This window comes from Musa acuminata, chromosome BXJ2-1, assembly GCF_036884655.1.
Source record: "Musa acuminata AAA Group cultivar baxijiao chromosome BXJ2-1, Cavendish_Baxijiao_AAA, whole genome shotgun sequence".
In the NCBI taxonomy this organism is placed as follows: Eukaryota; Viridiplantae; Streptophyta; class Magnoliopsida; order Zingiberales; family Musaceae; genus Musa; species Musa acuminata.
The window spans coordinates 33,579,681-33,602,089 of NC_088338.1; positions in this window are offsets into that span (position 1 = coordinate 33,579,681).

The window sequence follows — 22,409 nt, forward strand, 5'->3', positions numbered from 1 at the left end:
TGATATATGCGATGCACTTATCTTGAACTAAAATTCAATGAGATTGATATTGTATATATTGAAAAGAATTAGAAGATTGAGCTTATAATCCATTTATAATGTTCAGATACAATATTTTCCATATATGAATAAAAATTTTGTAATAGCATTCCTAAATAGTTTAGCTAACTTTTTGTGACTTGTATGAAATATCTAAATTCAAATTATATTCATATCTATTTGTTGACATTGCATACATCCGAAGGAATTAGAAGAATGAGCATATAAATCCTTTATAGTATTTTTTTCTATTCAGATATACTATTTTTTTTATATGAATGAAAACATGTAATGATATTTCAAAGTAGTGTAACTGACTTCTTATGACTTGTGTCAAACAACTGAATTCAAATTATATCTTTATTCATTTGTTGACATTGTATGCAATGGAAAGAATCACAAGAATCTATATCATGATCTATTTATAATATTTTCTATTCAAATATATTATTTTTTATATGAATGAAAATATGTTACGATACTCTAACATGGGAGTGCCTAATTTACTATAATCAACTCGTGTGGATCTTATTGATTCTATAATATTTTCTACGGGCCATAATGTTGTCTCATAGTATTTAACCCAACTTACTCAAATATAGCCTATGAGTATATTCTTTAGACAAAGTTAAAATTATTTCAAAGTGCTTTTCTTTATGACCAAGCAATGTATTGAAGGGTGTTAGTTGCCAACTATAAAGTACTTAATTTTATAGTTCCATGTGCATAAAGGGTTGTTTCATTTTTATTTTGGTGTTTTAGGATTAGAAAGAAGTTCAGAAACTAATGATATTGGTAGAAACTCTCATGGAGTCCTCTCTTAAACTCTATATCTCTTGGATGCTTCCTTGAGTGGTGAGTCTTTTTATTTTCAGTTTCGCATTATTATTTATTATCCTTAGAGTGGCGAACTTTCTATATCCCTTTATGATTTTAAACTCAGTAGTGAGCTATTTATTGATTTTATTAAAGTTGTATCGTGAGTTCGTTCCTTTTTAATCCGAAGAACTTATTCCAGCAATTATAACTGTATTATCAGTTTTCTTTCAAAATCTATTCTACATTACTCCGGTATCAATGTGGTATCAGAGCCAAAGGTTAGAGATCATGATAAGACATAATACAAAAGACGTAGTTGGTGAAGATAGTGGCTATGAAAATGATGTTGAGTCCTTGAGACTACAGCTACGAAGATTGCTACATAGTCTATAAGAAAAAAAATGAAATTATTAAAGAACTTCAAAGTAAAAACAACTAGCATGAAGATGATGCTCAAAAGTATGTTTCTGATGATGAAACACCTCCTCACCCAAGGGAGTCAGAAAGACATTATGTAAGGTATATAGACCAAGACGAGTGGTAGAACAAATACAACCCAAAGTTAGATATTCCAAAGAAGATAAAATCAATGTTGATGACTTTATTGATTGACTTAATACGGTAGAAAAAATATTTGATTTTTATGAACTACTAGAACAGAAGAAGATAAAATTGTTAGGATCAAGAGTGGCACTAAGAAAGGGGGTGAATTGGTACAGCGAAAAGCTTTCGTGATTTCAAAAGACTTATTTCGATCAAAATCGATTCTGACGAAAATGGTTTCGATTCAACCTATTTCGGAAAGAATTTGAACTTAAAAGCTTTCGTAAAAGTGCAAGAGAAGATTAAGGAGATTTATAGTAATGTAAATTGCACAAATAAAAAGCATCGGTTTCGTAAAGTCTTCGTATGATTAAAGCCGATCTCGGAAGGTGTTTACTTGAAAGCGTATGTAGGCATAGTAAAAGCACAGTAAGGAGGAGAGGTAGTTTGCTATAAAAGTAAATTGCTAAAAGTAAATGTAAACCGAGTTTTAGAGTGGTTCAGTCAATATGACCTACATCCACTTTTGGATTCCTCCTCCAACAAGGTCACCGGCGTCCACTGCCTTCAATAGGGGAAGACCGAACACCTCTTTATAGCACTTTCTCCTTTTCTTGGGTTTAGGAGATGAACCCTTACAAGTCTCACTCCTCTTTCTTGGATAATTATAAGGCTAAGAGATGAAGAAGGAGAACTCTAACTTTTACAATACTTTAAGACTCAAGAACTCAAGATTATGCCAATAGGTTTCGTGCCCTTTCATGCAGAAAAGGGTGAGGTTTTTATACGCCCCAATAGCCCTAATCGGCATGTTGACCTCCGTAACATCCTATCTCCTTGGTGCAATGTCCGATCATTCTAGCCTGATGCCCAAACTCATGGCACAAAGCCTTCTACCAATACGTCGACTGATCCTCCGACTCAACGTCCAATCTTCTGATATGTTCCACTCTGGTCCAATGTTTGATTCCTCCTACTTTAATTTATTTGTCTTTTTTGATCGAAGTCAGTCTTGCGTCACTCAAAATGCAGATTAAATTGTAAACTCATCAATTGATTTCATCATTAAAATTCAAGATTCAATAATCTCCTTTTTGATGATGACAATCAATTGATGACGGAGTTTAAACCAAACTCCCCCTATCAATATGCTATAATTGAGATGAACCTTGAATTCAAGTCAAAGCAATTTTAATCATGATTCATATCATATATACTACATTATATACATCATCATAATAAAATTATAAGTATTGCATACATAATCATAATTTTAAAATATCAAAGTGCATCATATCATGCATGATTCAAATCATCATTATACCTTCTCCCCCTTTGTCATCAACAAAAAAAGAGAAAAGTGCAACTAGTAAATTTTTAATTATGCAAATATAGCAAGTTTTGTATCATTTTAGAATATTCAAGCTAGCAAGTTTTTTGAGATATGCAAGTTAGAACATGCATCATGAGTATTGCTTCTCTTGAGATGTGCATGTTTTGCTTCTCTTGAGATGTACAAAATAGCACTTCTTGCTTCTCTTTTGATATGAGCAAACTAGCAAGTTTTGTCTTTCTTTGCAAGCTAGAAATTTTTACAAGTTTATAAGTTTTTGCTTCTTCAAGCTAGCAAATCTTTCTCCCCCTTTGTTATTCTCAAAAAGAAAGAAGAAGAGAGGAATAATACAATTGTGTAATTCATTTCCTTTTACATCAATTATCAAATCATCACATGAAATATATCAAGAAAAATTAACTTGGTGATGAGAGATATAATTCATGAATACAAAGGAATTATACATAATAAAAATCATATCATGAAAGATAATATCAAACATCATGTGAATACCAAAAGACATAGATTCATTTTGACAAATCTCCTCTTAAATAATCAAAAAGAAATCTTAGGAGATCAAATAATAAAATATCTTCAAAAGAAATTTTAAGTCATGAATTTCGAGAAATCAAGAGAAAAATCATAATTCATTTGAATAAATATTCTCTTTAATAAAATACAAGAATCATTTGAGAATAAAAAGTAAGGATCGTGATTCATATAAAGAAAATCTCAAGTTATGATTCCGAGAAGTCAAGATCATAAGATAAAACTCATTCAAACTCAAATCATCAAATCATCAAAATCACTTTTTTAATTCAAGAGATAACATAAAATAAATTCATCACTAGGAATCACTGGTTGAAAAATCGAAAAGTTTTAGAGATATTTTCAAGAAAAAATACATTCTCCTCTTTTTGTTTCAATTTAAGTGATTTGATTTCATATAAGAATGCCCAAGTTTTTTATGCCAAATCAAAACATGCATCATCGTTTAAAATTGAAAGAGAAAATTTCATCATAGAAATCATCAAGATCAATAAACCATAAATCATAAAAATCATCATTACTTTAAATCATCATGCATAATATAAAATCATCATGATACCAAAACTTTTAACATTTTCATTATATCATTACATCAAGCATCTTTAATTAAAATCATCTTATTACCAATAGTTCTAATTTTAATGATTTTTCCTTTATTGTTTTGTCTAGTGAGCTTTATGAAGTATTTTGGATCTCTAATCATAAGCCTTAAGCATTCACTATTAAAATATTATTTTTGCTCATAACTTTCGATTTTAAAGATGTCTATAAAAATAGTGGGTTTATTCTAGGTACTCATTTAGCTTTGGGTCCCTCATGGTTTGATATATCATTCTTAACTTTTGGTATTAAGTCATTCATGGTTCCTTTACGAACCCAAACCAACTTATGTGAGCCATATTTGAATAGACATTTATATGCAAAATGACCATGTTTATTATAAAAATTATATTTATTTTTAAGAAAAATATGTAATGTAGGTTTTTTTAACAAAAGTAGCTAGCTTTTGTTGATTGCTACTCACAAAGTCGATTTCTTCTTTTCTACGAACATGACTCTTATTAGCAAGAATTATGTTTAAAGATTTGCTACCAATTTTAAATATATCTAACATTTATTATTAAAATAAATTTTCTTTTTTAAGGGAGTCTAACTCTTCACACTTAGTGCAAGGAGTTAACATGCAATTATCATACTCATTTTTTAATTTTTTAAATTCACTAGCAAGAGAAGCATGATCATTTTTTAGCAACTTATATTTTTTACCAACTAGCTTATATTCATCAAATAAATCATGAAATGCATTAATCAATTCATTGTAAGATAAATGAGATTCAATTAAGTCATTTACCTTGTCGTTAAGAGCCATTAAAGAGAAGTTTGTCACTTCATCTTCATCGGTTTACTCCTTGTATTCAGATGCACTCGTTTTATCCCAAGTCACTTTAAGTGCTTTCTTGTTCTTTGGCAGCTTTTTCTTTTCAAGTTCATTTTTATTCTTTGATTCTTGTTTTAAGAACTTTTTAAGCTTTATTGTTAAGAGTTCAAAGTCATCATCACTTGAGCTTTTGCTCGAGTGATCTTCATTTATTCTAAATATTAAATCTTTCCTATTCTTTAGAAGGTTGTTCACAAGTTTATCATGTGCTATACACGTCATTTCATAGGTTATCAAAGACCCAATAAGTTCTTCAAGCAAAAAGTTACTTAGGTCATTTGCTTCTTGTATTGCAATTACTTTCGAATTCTAATTTTTAGAAAGTGATCGTAAAACTTTATTAACAAGTTCAAGATTCGAAAAATATTTTCCAAAAGCTTTTAAACTACTAACGACATCCGTAAAACATGTGTACATGTCAACAAGAGTTTCACTTTACTTCATTCGAAACAATTCAAAATCATGCATCAAAAGATTTATCTTAGAATCTTTAACTCTACTTGTGCCTTCATGTGTGATTTCGAGTGTGTCAAATATTATGTGCAGTTTCATAAATCGAAATATAATTAAACTTATCTTTATCTAAAGTAAAAAATAAAGCATTCATAGCTTTAGCATTAAAAAAAAAAGTCTTCTTCTCCAAATCATTCTATTCATTCATTGGTTTGTAAGACTTTTCAAAACAATTTTCAATGATATTCCTTAAATCGAAGTCCATAGAAAATAAGAAAATCCGCATTCGAGTTTTTCAATATGTGTAATATGTCTCATTGAACATAGGAGGACAAACGATAAAAAGTCCCTCTTGATTGCCGGTAAAAGTTATTCTCTTGGGTGTTAAACCAAATAAGAAAAACATGACTCTAATACCAACTATTAGGACCGAAATCGACACTAAAAGAGAGGGTGGGGGGGTAAATTAGTGCTTACAATAAAAACATCGATTTTTAAAAATTATGTTGGATGAAAACCGATATCGGAAAAGAGTACTTAACTTAGAGCAAGCGAACTAAGAAATTAACTCAGAATGTAATAGTAATGATAATGAAGAATAAAAATTACACATCGAGTTTATAGTGGTTTGATCATTGTGACCTACATCCACTCCCGATTCCTCTTCACTCGAGGCTATCGACTTCCACTACCGATCTTTCAATGGGCGAAATTCAACTACCCTTACAACTCTTTCTCCTTTTTATAAGCTCAGGAGAGAACCTTTACACCTCTCCTTCTTTTAAACCTCACTCCTCCCTTAGAATCCTTCTAACTCTAGGAGGAAGAGACTCACTAATCTTAGAGAGATTACAACATTTTTTCAACTTAGAATTCTTTCTCCTTTCTGCTCAATTCTTGCATCTCCATGCAGAAATAGCTAGGGAATTTATAGACCTCAAATGACTTCAAAAATGAAACAAAAAAAGTTCTCATCCCGGGTTTTCAGGTCCTAGTGGTACCACCACCTATGTTGGGTGATACCACCACCTGCAGCATTAATAGTGGGCGGTACCACCACCTGACAACCTAGAAAAGTGTGCTCTTGACTTTTTCAACTGTGGTTTCACCTAATCTTGGGTAACCGAATGAGCTTTCTACTTGGCCCAAAATAGTCCCAACTTAGGCCCAATGGGCCCTTAATTGAGTTGACATGACTACACCATAAAATCAAGTCAATTAGACTCTAAACTAACTTGATCTAGACATAATCGATTATAAGTATGAATCTTATGTTGTCCAGCATGTCATTGGTTCATTCGGCGCTTCGTTTGATCCTTTCGATGTATCATCCTCTCTTGTGGCATATCATCCAATCGACATATTGACCTCCACAATATCCTATCTCCTTGGCGCAATGTCTAATCCTTCTGGCCCGATGCTCAAACTTATGGCATGAAGCCTTCTGCTAATACATTGATCGATCCTCTGGCTTGATGTCCAATCTTCTAACATGTTCCACTTTGGCCCAACGTCCGATTTTTCCTACTTTAATTAATTTACCTTTTCTGATCGAAGTTAGTCCTACGTCATTCAAAACGTATATTAGATTGTAAACTCATCAATTGATTTTATCATCAAAATTTGAGATTCAACAATTACAATGTAGCTTAAATTTGTCATATGTGGTTGAGGATAAAAGTTGGATGAGAAAGAATATATTTTATACTAAATGCACTTCTCATGACAATGTGTACTTTAGTGATCATCGATAATGGCAGCTTTGAGAATATAGTGTCTTTGGAGATAGTGAAGAAGCTAAAGTTGGACACAATCCCTCGTATACATCCTTACCAATTATGTTAGTTACAAAAGGGGAATGACATCAAGGTAACTAAAGATGTTTAGTTTTGTTTTCTATTAGCAAGCATTATAAAGATGAAATATAGTGTGATGTTGCTCCTATGGATGCTTATCATTTGCTGTTGGGTAGAACTTGGCATTATGATAGGAGGGTGTTATATAATGGCTATAAACATACTTATTATTTTAAAGTGAATGAAAAGAAAATTATTTTAGCTCCATTATAACCTCCTGAAACTAGTCCACTAAAGAAGGAAGTTAGTGCTTTTATATCCTATGAAGAATACAAGGGTGAATTAGAAAGTGGTTGTGATGTTTTGACTCTAGTAATAGTAGAGGAGAATGAAGAAAACAAGGAGCCACCAACAATTATGGAACCAATTCTAGAGGAGTTTCAAAATACTATATCGGAAGAGATTCTATATGACATTCCACCTTTGACAGATATCCAATGTTACATTGATCTTATTCTGGGAGCTATTCTACCTAATAAGGTAGCTTATAGAATGAGTTTCAAGGAGCTTGAAGAACTTCAAAAGCAAGTGAATGAGTTGGTCGAAAAAGGGTTGATTCAGGAGAGCATGAGTTCTTGTATGGTTCCGGCTTTGTTGATGCCTAAAAGGATAATTCTTAGAGAATGAACAACATAAGGAGCCACCAGCAATCATGGAACCAATCCTATAGGAGTTTCAAAATGCTATATCGAAAGAGATTCTATATGGCCTTCCACATTTGAGAGATATCTAGCATTACATTGATCTTATTTTGGGAGCTATTCTACCTAATAAGTGTAGACAACCATGCCATTAATAAAATCATAATTAATTATCATTTTTTCATTCCAATGTTAGATGATTTACTTGATCAATTATGTGATGCTTCTATTTTCTCTAAAATTTATTTGGGAAGTAGCTATCATCAAATTAGAATAAGACTTGGAGATGTGTAGAAAACAATATTTAAAACTAAGGATGGCTTGTGTGAATGGTTAGTTATTTTAAGCTATTTAATGCTCCTAGCATTTTCATGAAGTTTATGAATCACATACATAAGCTATGCATTAGTTTTTTTGTTGTGGTTTACTTTGATGACATATTGGTATACAACAAGAGTGGTGAGGAACATATGAATTATCTTAAAGAGATCTTTCTTATTTTAAGGCAGCAAAAGTTTTATGCTAATATAAAGAAGTGTGATTTTTTTACTCGTAGTGTTGTGTTAGGACTCTAGCTAGGAGATTCCTAATCGAATTTTATGGTTAGTTGGGAGGTTACTTAGCCGACCTAAGGGATATTCATGTAAAACCTACCTAGCCGACCCTTATTAAAGAGTTGAAGAGGTCGGCTAGGGTTATGGTTAGTTGGGAGGTTACTTTTTAGAGTAGGAGTCTTATTAGAAGTTGGTTAGAAGTAGGAGTCTTGAGTAGGAATCCTATTAGGAGTTAAGATTTAAAAACCTTATAAATAGTCATGTATTTATCCTTTTTTGACAAGCAATAGATGAATCTTCTTAGCAGCCTTTGAACAGTAACTTGGAGGAAGGAACCCCTATAGAGTTCTAAGGAGGCCGATCCCCTAAAAAGATTAACCCTAAGCTTAGAATCCGCTAGAGTTCTAACACTTGATATCAGAATAGCATTCTTGGCTTCTTGCTGCCCTTCCACAACCATCCATCAGCCCTCCAAAGCTGCCCAAAGTAGTTCCCATAATTGCTTAAAAGATCATCGTCGAATTTCATCATCATCTCCACCACCACGGATCATCCTTTGATCTCCCCGTGAATTGTAACAGGTTCTAGTTTCCTACCTTACTGATGCTGTAATTTAGTTATCTTTATTCAAAAATCTAAAAAAATCGTTCCTATATTGCTACATAAACTTTTCGTCGCAAAGTTTTTATCTCTATGACGAAAGATGCACTATAGAATTCCAACCGCATAATACAATTTGTTTGATCTTGCTACTATATTTTTTCTATCCAAATCTCTACAAAATTTTTATGAAAACTTTGACACTTTCTAATAGCAGATTTTCCTTTAGTTTCGTCAAAAAATTCTAAATATAAACTATTGATCTTTTACGTCCAAACTACTAGATGCACTATAGAATTCTAACCGCATAGCACAATTTGTTTGATCTTGCTACTACATTTTTTCTATCCAAATCTCTATGAAATTTTTATAACAACTTTGATACTTCCTAACAGCAAATTTTCCTTTGGTTTTGTCAAAAAATTCTCAATATAAATCACTGATCTTTTACGTCCAATCTACTAAATGCACTGTAGAATTCCAGTAGCATAGCATAGTTTATTTGATCTTGCTACTACGTTTTTTCTGTCCAAATCTTTACAAAATTTTTACGACAGCTTTGAAACTTTCTAATAGCAGATTTTTTTTTAGTTTTGTCAAAAAATTCTCAATATAAACTACTGACCTTTTATGTCCAAGCTGCTACACTTTAGATGTAAAAATCTGCTACAATACTTTTCCGTGATCCTCAATTTTTTCGAACCTCCCACCACCCCATGGCATTAACCCATCAACAGAAAAAAGACAAGAACATCTTTGATCTATAGGCATATGCTATAGCTTCTCAAGATCCAATTGATACTAAATTTGAAGCATGAGATCTCGGATTGAATTGCAGCTTGAATCACGCTTGGAGTACAAATTACGCACTTTGTTTGCAGAATTTAGAATTAGACAACCGTCGAGTCCAACCAAATTTCAATAAGAAAAGAGTTTAGAGAAGCCTCCAGAGAAGGAGGGACAACCCTCGGACATGCTTTAGCCATGCATAAGGGTGAAATTCCAGTGATGGGAAGAAGGAGACCCGGCGGGGTGGATTTCGCGTGCTGAACATTATTTTTGCTACTATCGAATGTCGGATGATGCTATGGTGGAAATTGCTGTCATCCACCTTGAAGGAGATTCTATTCAATGGTACATTGGCAGGAATACAATCATGGGGCTCCGATGTGGAATCAATTTAAGAATGCACTGCTGAATCGTTTCAAACCTACGGAGTATGAAAATATCGATGGCCAACTCGCAAATATTCGATAAACCTCTATGATTCAAGAGTACCAAACTAGGTTTGAGAAGCTATCCTACCTTGCTCGTGATTGGATTGACTATCAATTGTTAGGAATATTCATCGAAGAACTCAAGCTAGAGATAAAAGGGGAGGTTAAGGTGCGGCAGCCCTGTATCGTGACAACTACGATTTCTTTCATCCGAATACAAGAAGAATGAATCAACCAAGATGCTCGGAGGATGAGAACCTCTCCTAGGCCTGTGGTATATAAACTTTCTTTTGCTCCCAGCCATCCTTCACTGCCAAAAAATTGATAAGAGAAGAACTACGTGACCTATCAGCAAAGGGTCTTTGTTGGCATTGCGACGAGTCGTGGAACCGTGATCATCGCTACAAAAAGGGCCGCCTCCTACTGATTTAACCTCTTGAGGACATGGAAGAGGAGGTCTAGGAGCATGAGGAAGAGGTCGTGGATGAAAAATAGCCATCAGTCGATATTACGATGCATGCCTTGTCGGTTATGCGAACCCGCAAATGATAAAAGTGGGAAGACTTCTGAAGCAACAACCTATCACCGATCTTATTGACACCGGAAGCACTAATAATTTTATGAAAAGTAAGGTTGCTTTTCAGATGGCCTTACCTATTGGGAATTACAAAAGGTTTGAGTTAAGGTCGCTGATGGATTAATTTTGAAGTGTGATCATAGGTGCCCGCGGGTGAAACTATTGCTGTAGGATCAAGAGATAATTGCAGATTTCATCCTCCTCCCTCTTGATAATTATGAGACTGTGCTTGGCATCGAATGGCTGATGACATTAGGTGATATTTCCTAAAATTTTGTGAAACTAATTGTGAAATTTTATAGTAAGGGGAAACAGGTGATACTGCACGGGAAACGTGGGGGCGACGTAATGACGATTTACACACAATTAATGGAGAATGTTTTGCACAAAACATGCAACGACTTTTTGGTACAACTTAAGTAGTAAGCTAAGGGAAAGCTAACAAAATTTGAAGATCCAAGCCTACTTCCTTTTCTTCTTGAATTTTCAGATATATTTGACGAACCGCGTAACTTACCTCCTACCCGTCGGCATAATTATTATATACCGATTCTTCCGGGCAAAACTTCAGCAAATACTTGGCCATATTAGTATCTACATCTTCAGAAGGATGAAATAGAAAGGATTGTAAAAGAGATGCTTAAAATAGGAGTTATTCGGCCAAGTGGCAGCCCCTACTCTTCACAAGTACTCCTAGTACAAAAGGACGGAACATGACGAATGTGCGTTGATTACCGGGCTCTCAACGATATAACTGTTAAGGACAAATACCCTATTCCATTAGTAGATAAATTGTTTGATGAATTAAAGAGAGCACGAGTCTTCAGAAAGCTGGATCTTCGATCCGAGTATCATCAAATACGAGTATGCAAAGAAGACATACCGAAAACCGCCTTTCGAACACACAATGTCCACTACGAATTTTTAGTAATGCCCTTTGGTCTCACCAATGCTCCCTCCACCTTCCAGAGCCTTATGAATGATATTTTTTAGAATTATCTTCATAAGTTTATGCTGGCTTTTTTCGATGATATCCTTATTTACAACCCTTCTCTTGAAAGTCATTTTCAGCACTTACGAATTGTTTTGACGATTTTATGAGAACATGTTCTATTTGTTAAAAAAATCAAAGTATAACTTTCTTCAACAAAAGGTAGAATATCTTGGGCATATCATATCATAGGATGGTGTGATGGTGGACCCCTCCAAAATTGAAGCAATGCAGAACTGGCTGACCCCAAGGAACATAAAATCGCAACGTGGCTTTCTCGGTTTAACAGGCTACTACCATAAGTTCGTGAAAAACTATAGAAAGATCAGTGCACCCCTTACTTCCTTATTAAAAAAAGATACTTTCCAATGGTCGGACAAAGCCACCACCGCTTTCGACGAACTTAAAGTCGCAATGATGACAACGCCCATACTAGCACTACCCGACTTCGGTAACTCCTTTATTATTGAAGTCGATGCCTCCGGAGTTGAAATTGGTGCTGTACTAATGCAAGATGGCTATTTACGACCAGTAAGGCGTTATCTCCTTCCCATCTCAAGATGACTATTTATGACAAGGAGATGCTCGTGATTATGTATGCGGTGGCCAAATGGAGATCGTACTTGATCGGGCGACACTTTCAAATTAAGACCGACCATAAAAGCCTAAAATATTTCTTGGAACAGAAGATATCTTTCCCCGAGTAGCAAAAATGGGCAACAAAGCTTATTAGATATGATTATGAAATAACTTACAAAAAGGGGAAAGAGAATATTGTAAACTTACATGGGATGCCGAGATCTATTGTAAGTGATCGTGAAAGGGTCTTCACTAGCAGATTTTGGATAGTGTTATTTCAGATGCAGGACACTAAATTGAAAATGAGTATGATATATCACCCACAAACCGATGGCCAGACTGAAGTGATGAATAGGTGCTTGGAGACATACCTCAGATGCTTCACCAGTGACCGGCCAAAAGAGTGGACAAAGTGGCTTTGCTGAGACAAGTGGTGGTATAATACAACTTATCATTCATCCACAAAATATACTCCCTATGAGGCTATGTATGGTCGACCTCCCCTTGTGATCTCAAAATATATGTTAGGCACTTTTAAAGTAGAACAAATAGATAGAGAACTACAGGACAAAGACAAAATAGACAGAGAACTACAGGATAGAGAACAAATAAACAGTAGGAGTCCTATTAGGAGTTAGGATTTAGAAGCCCTATAAATAGTCATGTATTTATTCTCTTTTGACAAGCAATAGATGAATCTTCTTAGCAGCCTTTGAGCAGCAACTTGGAGGAAGGAACCCCTATAGAGTTCTAAGGAGGTCGATCCCCTAAAGAGATCAACCCCAAGCTTAGAATCCGCTAGGGTTCTAACATGTTGTTTCAAAAGATAGAATCGTGATTAATTAAAGTAAGGTAGAGGCTATTCTTAATTGGCCAACACCTGCTTCATTGCATGATATGAGGAGTTTCCATGGTTTAACTTCCTTTAAAAAAAGATTCATCAAGGGTTTCAGCTCTATTGTTACTCCAATCACCGATGCTTAAAAGGTGATAAATTAAATTAGACTAGTGAGGTTGATGATGTTTTTGAACTATTAAAAAGAAAGGTGACCAAAGCTCCTATCTTAGTTATACCTAATTTTGATAAGGTATTTGAGGTTGAGTGTGATGCCTCTAATGTGGGTATTGGTATTATTTTGAGTCAAGAAAAAAAACCCATTACCTTTTTTAGTGAGAAGCTAAATGATACAAGAAGGAGATATTCTACTTATGATAAGGAATTCTATGTCATTTATAGAACCTTATCTCTTTAGAGTCAATATCTTTTTGCCTAGCCATTTATCCTATATTCTGATCATGAGGCATTAAAGTTCGTTAATCTCCAACATAAGTTAAACAAGAGGCATGCAGGTTGGGTAGAATACTTGTAATCTTATAACTTTACAATCAAGCATAAATCTAGTGTTCAAAATGTAGTTGCTAATGCATTAAGTAGAAACCATTCTTTGTTATCAATCGTGGAAGTCAAAGTGGTTGGATTTGAAACATTCAAAGATCTCTAAGAGAATGATATGGATTTTAGCTCAATATGGCAGAATTGTAAATTAGGTTCTTTTCAATAATTTTCTATCTTTGATGGTTTTTTTTTTGAGATAATGCCTTGTATGTTCATCTTGTTCTTTGAGATAAGTAATTTTGACAGAAGCTTATGGTGGTGTTTTGGGAGGGCATTTTGGTAGGGATAAAACTCTAGCTTTTATTCAATTAAAGTTCTATTGGCCTAAGTTGTTCAGAGATATGACAAGACTTATGAAGCAATGTCGAGTGTGTCATTTGGCAAAAATAAGAAGCCAAAATTCTAGTTTGTACACTCTATTACTAGTGCCTAGTGCTCTATGGGAGAATGTGAGTCTTGACTTCATTTTGGGACTATCAAGAACTCAAAGGAATAAGGATTCTATCATGGTTGTTGTTAATAGATTCTTAAAGATGTTTTAATTTATTTTCTACAACAAATCAAATGATGCATCCCATATTGCTAATTTGTACCTTCAAGGAGATTGTGAGATTGCATAGCATTCCAAGAACTATGGTGTCTGATCGAGATTCAAAATTTCTTAGTCATTTTTTAAGAACTTCATGGAGGAAGTTGGGCACTTCTTTGAATTTCAGTAGCTCTCATCATCCACAAATTGATAGGCAAATGGAGGTAACAAATAGAACTTGGAAAACTTGCTTATAAGCTATGTTGGCAAGAACCTTAAGCAATGAGATCTCATTCTTCCATAAATTGAGTTTGCCTACAACCGTTCCATGCATTATAGCATTGGTAAGAGTCATTTTGAGATTGTTTACGATGTGAATTCTACTAGTCCTTTGGACTTAGTTCCTCATTCTACAACATAGCAATTTAGTAGAGATGCTGATGAGAGAGCTATGCAGATAAAGAAGTTGCATAAGAGTGTTAAAATAACCATTGAGAATGAGAGGCATATGTAAGTTGCCAATAAACATAGAAAACACATGGAGTTTAATGTGTTAGGATCGTGAAGACACTAGGGGAGATGTGTGAATTAGTGCTATCAAAAGAAAGTTCTGATTTAAAAATGTTGAGCGATAAAACCCATATCAGAAATGTGTTTAATTGAAAATATAATAGTGAATAAGTAAATCAGCAAGTAATGACAAAACAAGGCAAGAAGGATGCAAATCGATTTATAGTGGTTCGATCGTCCTAACCTACGTCCACTCCCGATTCCTCTTCTCTTGAGGCTATTGACTTTCAATATCGATCTTCTTTTCAATAAGTAAAGATTAACTACCCTTGTTACAAACCTTGTCCTTTCATAGGCTTAGAGAGAACCTTTACATCTCTCTTCTCCTTTTAATATGCTTAAGAGAGGATTTTTGCACCTCTCTTTTGCACAAGATCTCACACCTTGAATTCAAAAAAATGATGACCTTTCAATGTCACTCTTTGAATTTAAATCGAAAGAATTTTAATAAGAAATCATAGTGAATTTCAATAATAATCATTATAAAGATCATATGCAAAACATCATAGTTAAAATATCAAAATAATCATTGCACACTTCATATACATAGTTAAAATATCATAATTTTTTATGATATCTAAGAGTACAGTCAACTTCTCCCCCTTTATCATCAATAAAAATGAGAAATATGCAAGTTACTATTTCTCTTCGAAATGTGCAAGCTACTACTTTTCTCTCCCCTTTTGCCATCATAGAAAAAAAGAAGAATATCATGGTATCATGGTGCTACTTCTCTCCCTTTATATCAATGTACCAATCATAACATGAAAGATATTAATATTAAAGATAAGTTTAAGTTATGAGAGGTCAATTGATGATGAGATATTAATAAAACTCTTTTTTTTATGTCATTATAAAAATGTGATTATCTTGAATTCAAAATAGAACTTTTTCAATGGTCTCTTGAATTAAAGTTGAGATAAATTCAAATTGATATATTATTGCAAGCCCAAATATTTAATCAAGCTTTAAAAAATAACTAGTAAAATTTAGGTATGAGTCATTACTAATGAAAATTTATAAACACATCATAAGTCTCCTTATTCAATATAATAGCTATTTCTCATATTTTGTCATCAGCACAAATATGAGCGTCCTCTTCTTATTTATTATCAACAAATTGAAGTTTACAAGTTATAAATACAAAAGAATCATACATAATAAATCTCAAGTTGTAAACATTAAGAAGTCAATTGAAAGATCATGATTCATTTGGATAAATCTCCTCTTTAATAAATAGTAAAAAGAATTATAGGAGACAAATAATAAAAGATTTTGATTCATATAAAATAAATCTCAAGTTATAAATCTCCTTCTTAGTCATTAGCTAAAAAAAAGAATCATAGGAGATCGAATATAAAATAAATCTTAAGTGAAAGATCATGATTTGTTTGGATAAATCTCCTTAGTTATTAGCAAAAAGAAAGAATCAAAGGAGATCGAACACAAAATAACTCTTATGTCATGAATCTCAATAAGTTAAATAAAAGATCATGATTCATTTGAATAAATATTCTTTTTAGTAAAAAGAAGAATCATATGAGAACAAATAGTAAAAGTTCTTGATTCATACATTTGAATAAATATTTTTCAACGAAGAGTGAGTTTGAATACCTTTTTGATATATCTCCAATAATTAGCTCCTTAAGATGTGTATCTAAATACTTTCATTCCCTGAGTAAAGTTTTTTTGGAAGTGGATGTATTTAAGTTGCTTTGGAGAGAAGAATTCAAATTCAAATTCAAATTATCAAATTCAAAATTATCATCAAAATCATTTTTTTTGCCTTCAAAAAATTCATTAAAAACAACGTAGATATATTCCTATAAAATTAAAAAATAACTAAAGTTCTTTAGTTCCAATTTGTGAGATTAATTTCATAATTGTATGTCTTAATCTCCTATACTAAGGCCGTGCATCATCGTTTAAAATCTAAAAGCAAGCTTCATCATGAAAATCATTAAGATAAACGTTAGTGTTTCTTAAAGTATTTATAGAATTATTCTTATTTGGTATGAAAGTATTAGATTAAAATTTAACATTTTATCCTTTTATCATAAAGTTGACTAATGCTTAATAAGTTATATTTTAAGCCATCTACTAACAGAACATCTTCAATCAAAAGATTTGATATGTTACCAATATTTTCTTTATCGATAATATTTTCATTCTTGTTGTCTATGAAGGTGACATATCCTCTATCTTGACTAGTGAGCATTGAGAAATGTGTTGGATCTCCGGTCATGTGCTTTGAGCATCCACTAATAAGATATCATTTCTTGCTCTTAGCTCTTGTTTGCAGATATACTTACAAGAAAGAGGGGTTTGCTTTAAGTGCCCATTTAACTTTGGGTCTTTCATGGTTAGATTTTTCTTTCTTGACTTTTGATATCAAATCATTTATGGTTCCCTTAGGATCTCAAACTAATTTATGATACCTATATTTTTTAAAAGAGCATGTATAAGCATAGTGACCAAATCTCTCATAAAAATTACATTTAACTTTAGATGAAACATGTAGTATGGGTCCTCTTATGAATTTTGTTGGTTTTTGTTGAGCGTTACTACTAACAAAGTTGATTCCTTCATTTATATGTATATAACCTTTGTTAGCAAGAATCATATTTAATGATTTATTTTTAATTTTTAATTTTTTTAATGTTTGTTGTAATAACTTATTTTTCTTTTTGAATGAGTTTAACTCTTCACATTTAGTGCAATATGTTAACATACAATTGTCATACTTATTTTTCAATCTATCAAATTTATTAGAGAGAGATATATGATTCTTCTTTAGCAATTTATATTTCTTACTAATTATTTTAAGTTCATCATATAAATCATGAAATCCATTAAGTAATTTATCATAAGATAAGAAAATTTTAGGTGAGTCACATACCTCATCGTCGAAAGCCATCTGTAGTTTGCCACTTCGTCTTCATTGGTTTGCTCATTGTCTTCTAATGCACTTGATTCATTCCACATTACCTTGAATGTTTTTTTCTTCTTTTGTGTTGTCAATTTCTTCTTCAATTGTGGACACTTATTTTTGAAGTGCCTTGGCTTTTTTGCATTCATAACAAATTATTCTTTTTAAGTTTATTTTTATTCTTAGATTCTTATTTTATGGAATTAGTCTTGTTCTTTTTCATAAACTTTTTAAATCTTCTTATAAGGAGTGCTATATTATCATCATCATCACTTGAGCTTTCGCTCAAGTGGTCTTCTTGGTTCTCAGTATAATATACTTCCTATTCTTTGGAAGGATTTTCTTTTGTTTGTCATATGCCTTGCAAGTCATTTCATAGGTCATTAAAGATCCTATGAGTTCTTCAAGAGGAAAGTTAGTCAAGTCTTTTATTTCTTGAATTATAATTACTTTTGGATCGTAGGTTTTAGGAAGGGATCTTAAAATCTTAATAACCAATTCAAGATTTGCATAACTTTTACTAATAGCTTTTAAACCATTGATAGCACTCGTAAAACGTATGTATATATCACCAATGGTTTCACTTGACTTCATCTTAAACAATTCATAACTATATACTAATAGATTAATTTTATATCCTTTTATTCTATTTGTGCCTTCATGAGTAACTTCAAGTGTGTACCAAATATCATATGTAGTATCACAAGTAGAAATATGATTAAATTTATTTTTATCTAAAGCATAAAATAAAGCATTAATAGCTTTAGCATTTAAAGAAAATATTTTCTTCTCAAGATCATTCTATTCATTCATTGGTTTAGAGGATTTTTGAAAACCAAACTCAATAGCGTTCTATAGATCAAAATCCATATAAAGTATGAAAATCCACATTCATGTTTTCCAATAAGTGTAGTTCATCCCATTAAACACAGAAGGATGAGTGATATAGTGACCCTCTTGATTATCAGAAAAGGCCATTAAATCTCTCTTGGGTATTAATCCAACTGAGAGAACTGGACTCTAATACCAATTGTTAGGATCATAAAAGTATCAAGAGGGGAGGGAGGGAGGGTGAGGTGAATTAGTGCCATCAAAATAAAGTTTCGATTTAAAATTTTCGATCGATAAAACCCGTATAAAAAATGTGTTTAATTGAAAATGTGAGTAAGAGCAGTGAATAAGTAAATCAGCAAGTAATGACAAGTCAAGGCAAGAAGGATACAAATTGATTTATAGTGGTTTGGTCATCATGACCTATGTCCACTCCCGATTCCTCTTCTTTCGAGACCATTGGCTTTTACTACCGATCTTCTTTTCAATGAGTGAAGATCAACTACCCTCGTTATAATCCTTCTCCTTTTCACAGGCTTAGGAGAGAACATTTACACCTTTTTTCTCCTTTTAATTGGCTTAGGAGAGGACTTTTACACCTCTCATTTATATAAGACCTCACACCTCCTTAGTATAACCTCTACACTGAAGGAGGAAGAGACTCAAACACTTTTCAAAAGAGTTTACACTTCAATTCACAATATTTCGTTCTTCTATCTTCTTTTTCACCTTTTGTATCAAGCAAGCACGAGCAGAATATTTATAAACCCTAAACGACTTCAGAAATAAAGGTAAAAATTTAAATCCCCGAGTTTTTTGAGTACTAGCGATACTACTGCTAGTGCTAGATAGTACTACTGCTGAATAAAGCTTGAAAATATATTCTCTAATAGTACCACCATCGGCACTAGTAGTACTTCTGTCGAAACTCCTGGAAAAACACAACTTGTGCGCTTCGGCGCTTAGGTGGTACCATCGCCTAGGCTAACCTCAAGTCATCGAATTAGCCTTCCAATAGGCCCAATTCGACACTAGTTTAGGCCCAATGAGCTTCTAATTATGTTGGCATGGTTATGACATAAAACTAACTCAATTAGACTTAAAATAACTTTGATCAAGACTTAACCACTCTAATTATAATCATTAAAGCCTTCAACACATTGTCCGGAATGTCATTTGTTTATCAGCACTTCATTCGAACTTCCGACACATCGTCCTTTCCCTCAATGCATTGCCTGATTTATTAGAACGTTGACCTCCCACAACATCCGATCTTCTTAGCAAAATACCCAATCCTTCCAGCCCAATGCCCGAACTCATAGCACGAAGTCCATCCTCCGACACGTCGACTAATCCTCTGATCAGATATCTAATCTCTGACATGATGCTCTCCATCCTAATATTTGATTCTCCTACTTCAACAATTTGCCTTTCGATGGTTCAAGTCCATGATCGAAGTTTCTCTTATATCACTTATCTCAAACTCATATTAGTCCATACACTCATTAATTGATTTCATTATCAAAATCTAAAATTTAACATAATGCAGGTGATTTGGTCTAGATTCATTTAAAGAAAGAGAGGTTTCCACCAAACAAATTTGGGGAATTGAAATCAAAGGCTAATGGTCCATTTAAAGTGTTTAAGAGAATTGATAAGAATGCTTACGAGGTCAAGCTACCTGAAGATTATGGAGTGTCCCAACATTCAATGAGGCTGATTTAAGTCCTTATCATAATCATATTGATGGAACAAATAAGAACTTGAGGACGTCTTTCTCAACTAGGAGAGATTGACACGGGAGTGCCTCATTTGCTACAATCAGCTCGTGTGGATCTTGTTGATCCTATTGTATTATCTATAGCACACAATATTATCTCATAGCCTTTAACCCAGCCCACTCAAATATGATAGCTCATAAGCATATTTCTTAGACAAAGTTAAAGCTGTTTCAAGGTGCTTTTTTTCATGACAAAGGAATACATTAAAGATGTTAGTTACCAACTATAAAACACTTAATTTTATAGTCCCTATGTATAAAGGGTTGTTTCATATATTAGTTCTTATTTTGATGTTTTAAGGTTAGAAAGAAGTTTAGAAATTAATGATATTGGCAAAAATTCTCTTGGAGTTCTCTCTTAAACTTTGTATCTCTTAGATGCTTCTTTGAGTGGTGAGTCTTTTATTTTCAGTTCTACATCATTATTTATTATCTTTGGGGTGGTGAACTTTTTATATCCATTTGTGATTTTAAATTTAGTCGTGAGTTATTTATCGATTTAATTAAAGTTTTATTATGAGTTTGTTCCTTTCAATCCGAAAAATTTATTCCAATAATTACAATTGTACTATCAGTTTTCTTACAATAATTACAATTGTACTATCAATATCGATAACTGACTTCTTATGACTTATATCAAACACCTGAATTCAAATTATATTTTTATTCATTTGTTGACATTGTATGTAATGGAAAGAATCACAAGAATCTATATCATGATCTTTTTATATTATTTTTCTATTGAGATATAGTGTTTTATGTATATGAACCAAAATATTATAATGATGTTCCAAAACATCTTAATTGATTTCTTATGACTTGCATCAAACAACTTAATGCAAAATTTGTTCATATTAATTTGTTGATATTATATCCAATGAAAAGAATCATAAGAATTATATCATGACCCCTTATAGTATTTTTCTATTTCGATACAATGTTTTTATATATGAACTAAAACATTGTAGTGACATTTCCAACACCATAAATGACTTCTTATGACTTGTATTAAATAATTCAATTCAAATTTATTGATATTGTATTCAATAAAAATAATCATAAGAGTTATATCATGACACCTTTTCTATAAAGGTATCATGATACTTTTAAATATGTTGACATTGTATCCAATGAAAATAATCACAATAATTTGTGTCATAACACCTTTACTATGTTTTTCAATTAAGATATAATATTTTCTGTATATGAACCAAAATACTATAATGCATTCCCAAACATTGAATTTGACTTCTTATGATTTGTATCAAATAAATCAATGTAAATTATGTCCATATCAATCGGTTACATTGTATCGAAAAGAATCATAACTTATATCATGAATCATTTATAGTTTTTCAACACTATTATTTTGATGTTGATATAATTACGTATGTATAATATTTATGTTTGTAGAGATGATCCTCTTGTAGATGATGTATTAATTGTTCTTAACAAGATTAATGACAAAAGTAGAAGTGTCCTATACGAGATGATTTAGATGATTTAGTGGTCATCATATATGGTTGATAGAAAAGTTACTCATCTTTGAGACAACAATTATTGGGTGGCAACTGAGCCATATAGATTTGACTTAAATGATCTAAATTTTTTAGATGATAGTGAAAAAGTGATGATATAATTGAAACTGAATTAGTTAAGGAATGAATAATCGATGTGATAGATTATATGGCCTCATTTAATTAGGTAAAAGATATTATTGATCTGATTAGATTCTGATTACAGTTATCGATTAATAGAAGGAAAGTTTAATTATAGTAGGATTCTTTAGAAGATGACTTTGATGAGAAGAATTCTTCTAATTACTTATCCTAAGCCCTTTGCTTTTGCTTATAAATAGACAAGACCTTTTAGGGACTCAACACATATGTGATATTCTTATATATTAAGAGATTATAGATCTTATATATATCACAGATTATAGATTATAGATCACAGATGTGCCGAACAATCGGATGAGGCTTCGATGAACCAATGACATACCGGACAACATCTGATTAGCTTAGTATTAATTATCTAGATCGAAGTAGGTTTTATGTGTGCAAGATTAACTACGATAGCAAGGCATAAAGCAAAATAAAGTCTCGGAGTTAAAGACGTGATTTCGTTGGGAGTTCGAGAGTATGTCGGAAGTCTGGATCTTCTTCGGAAGTTCTGCCAGAATTAA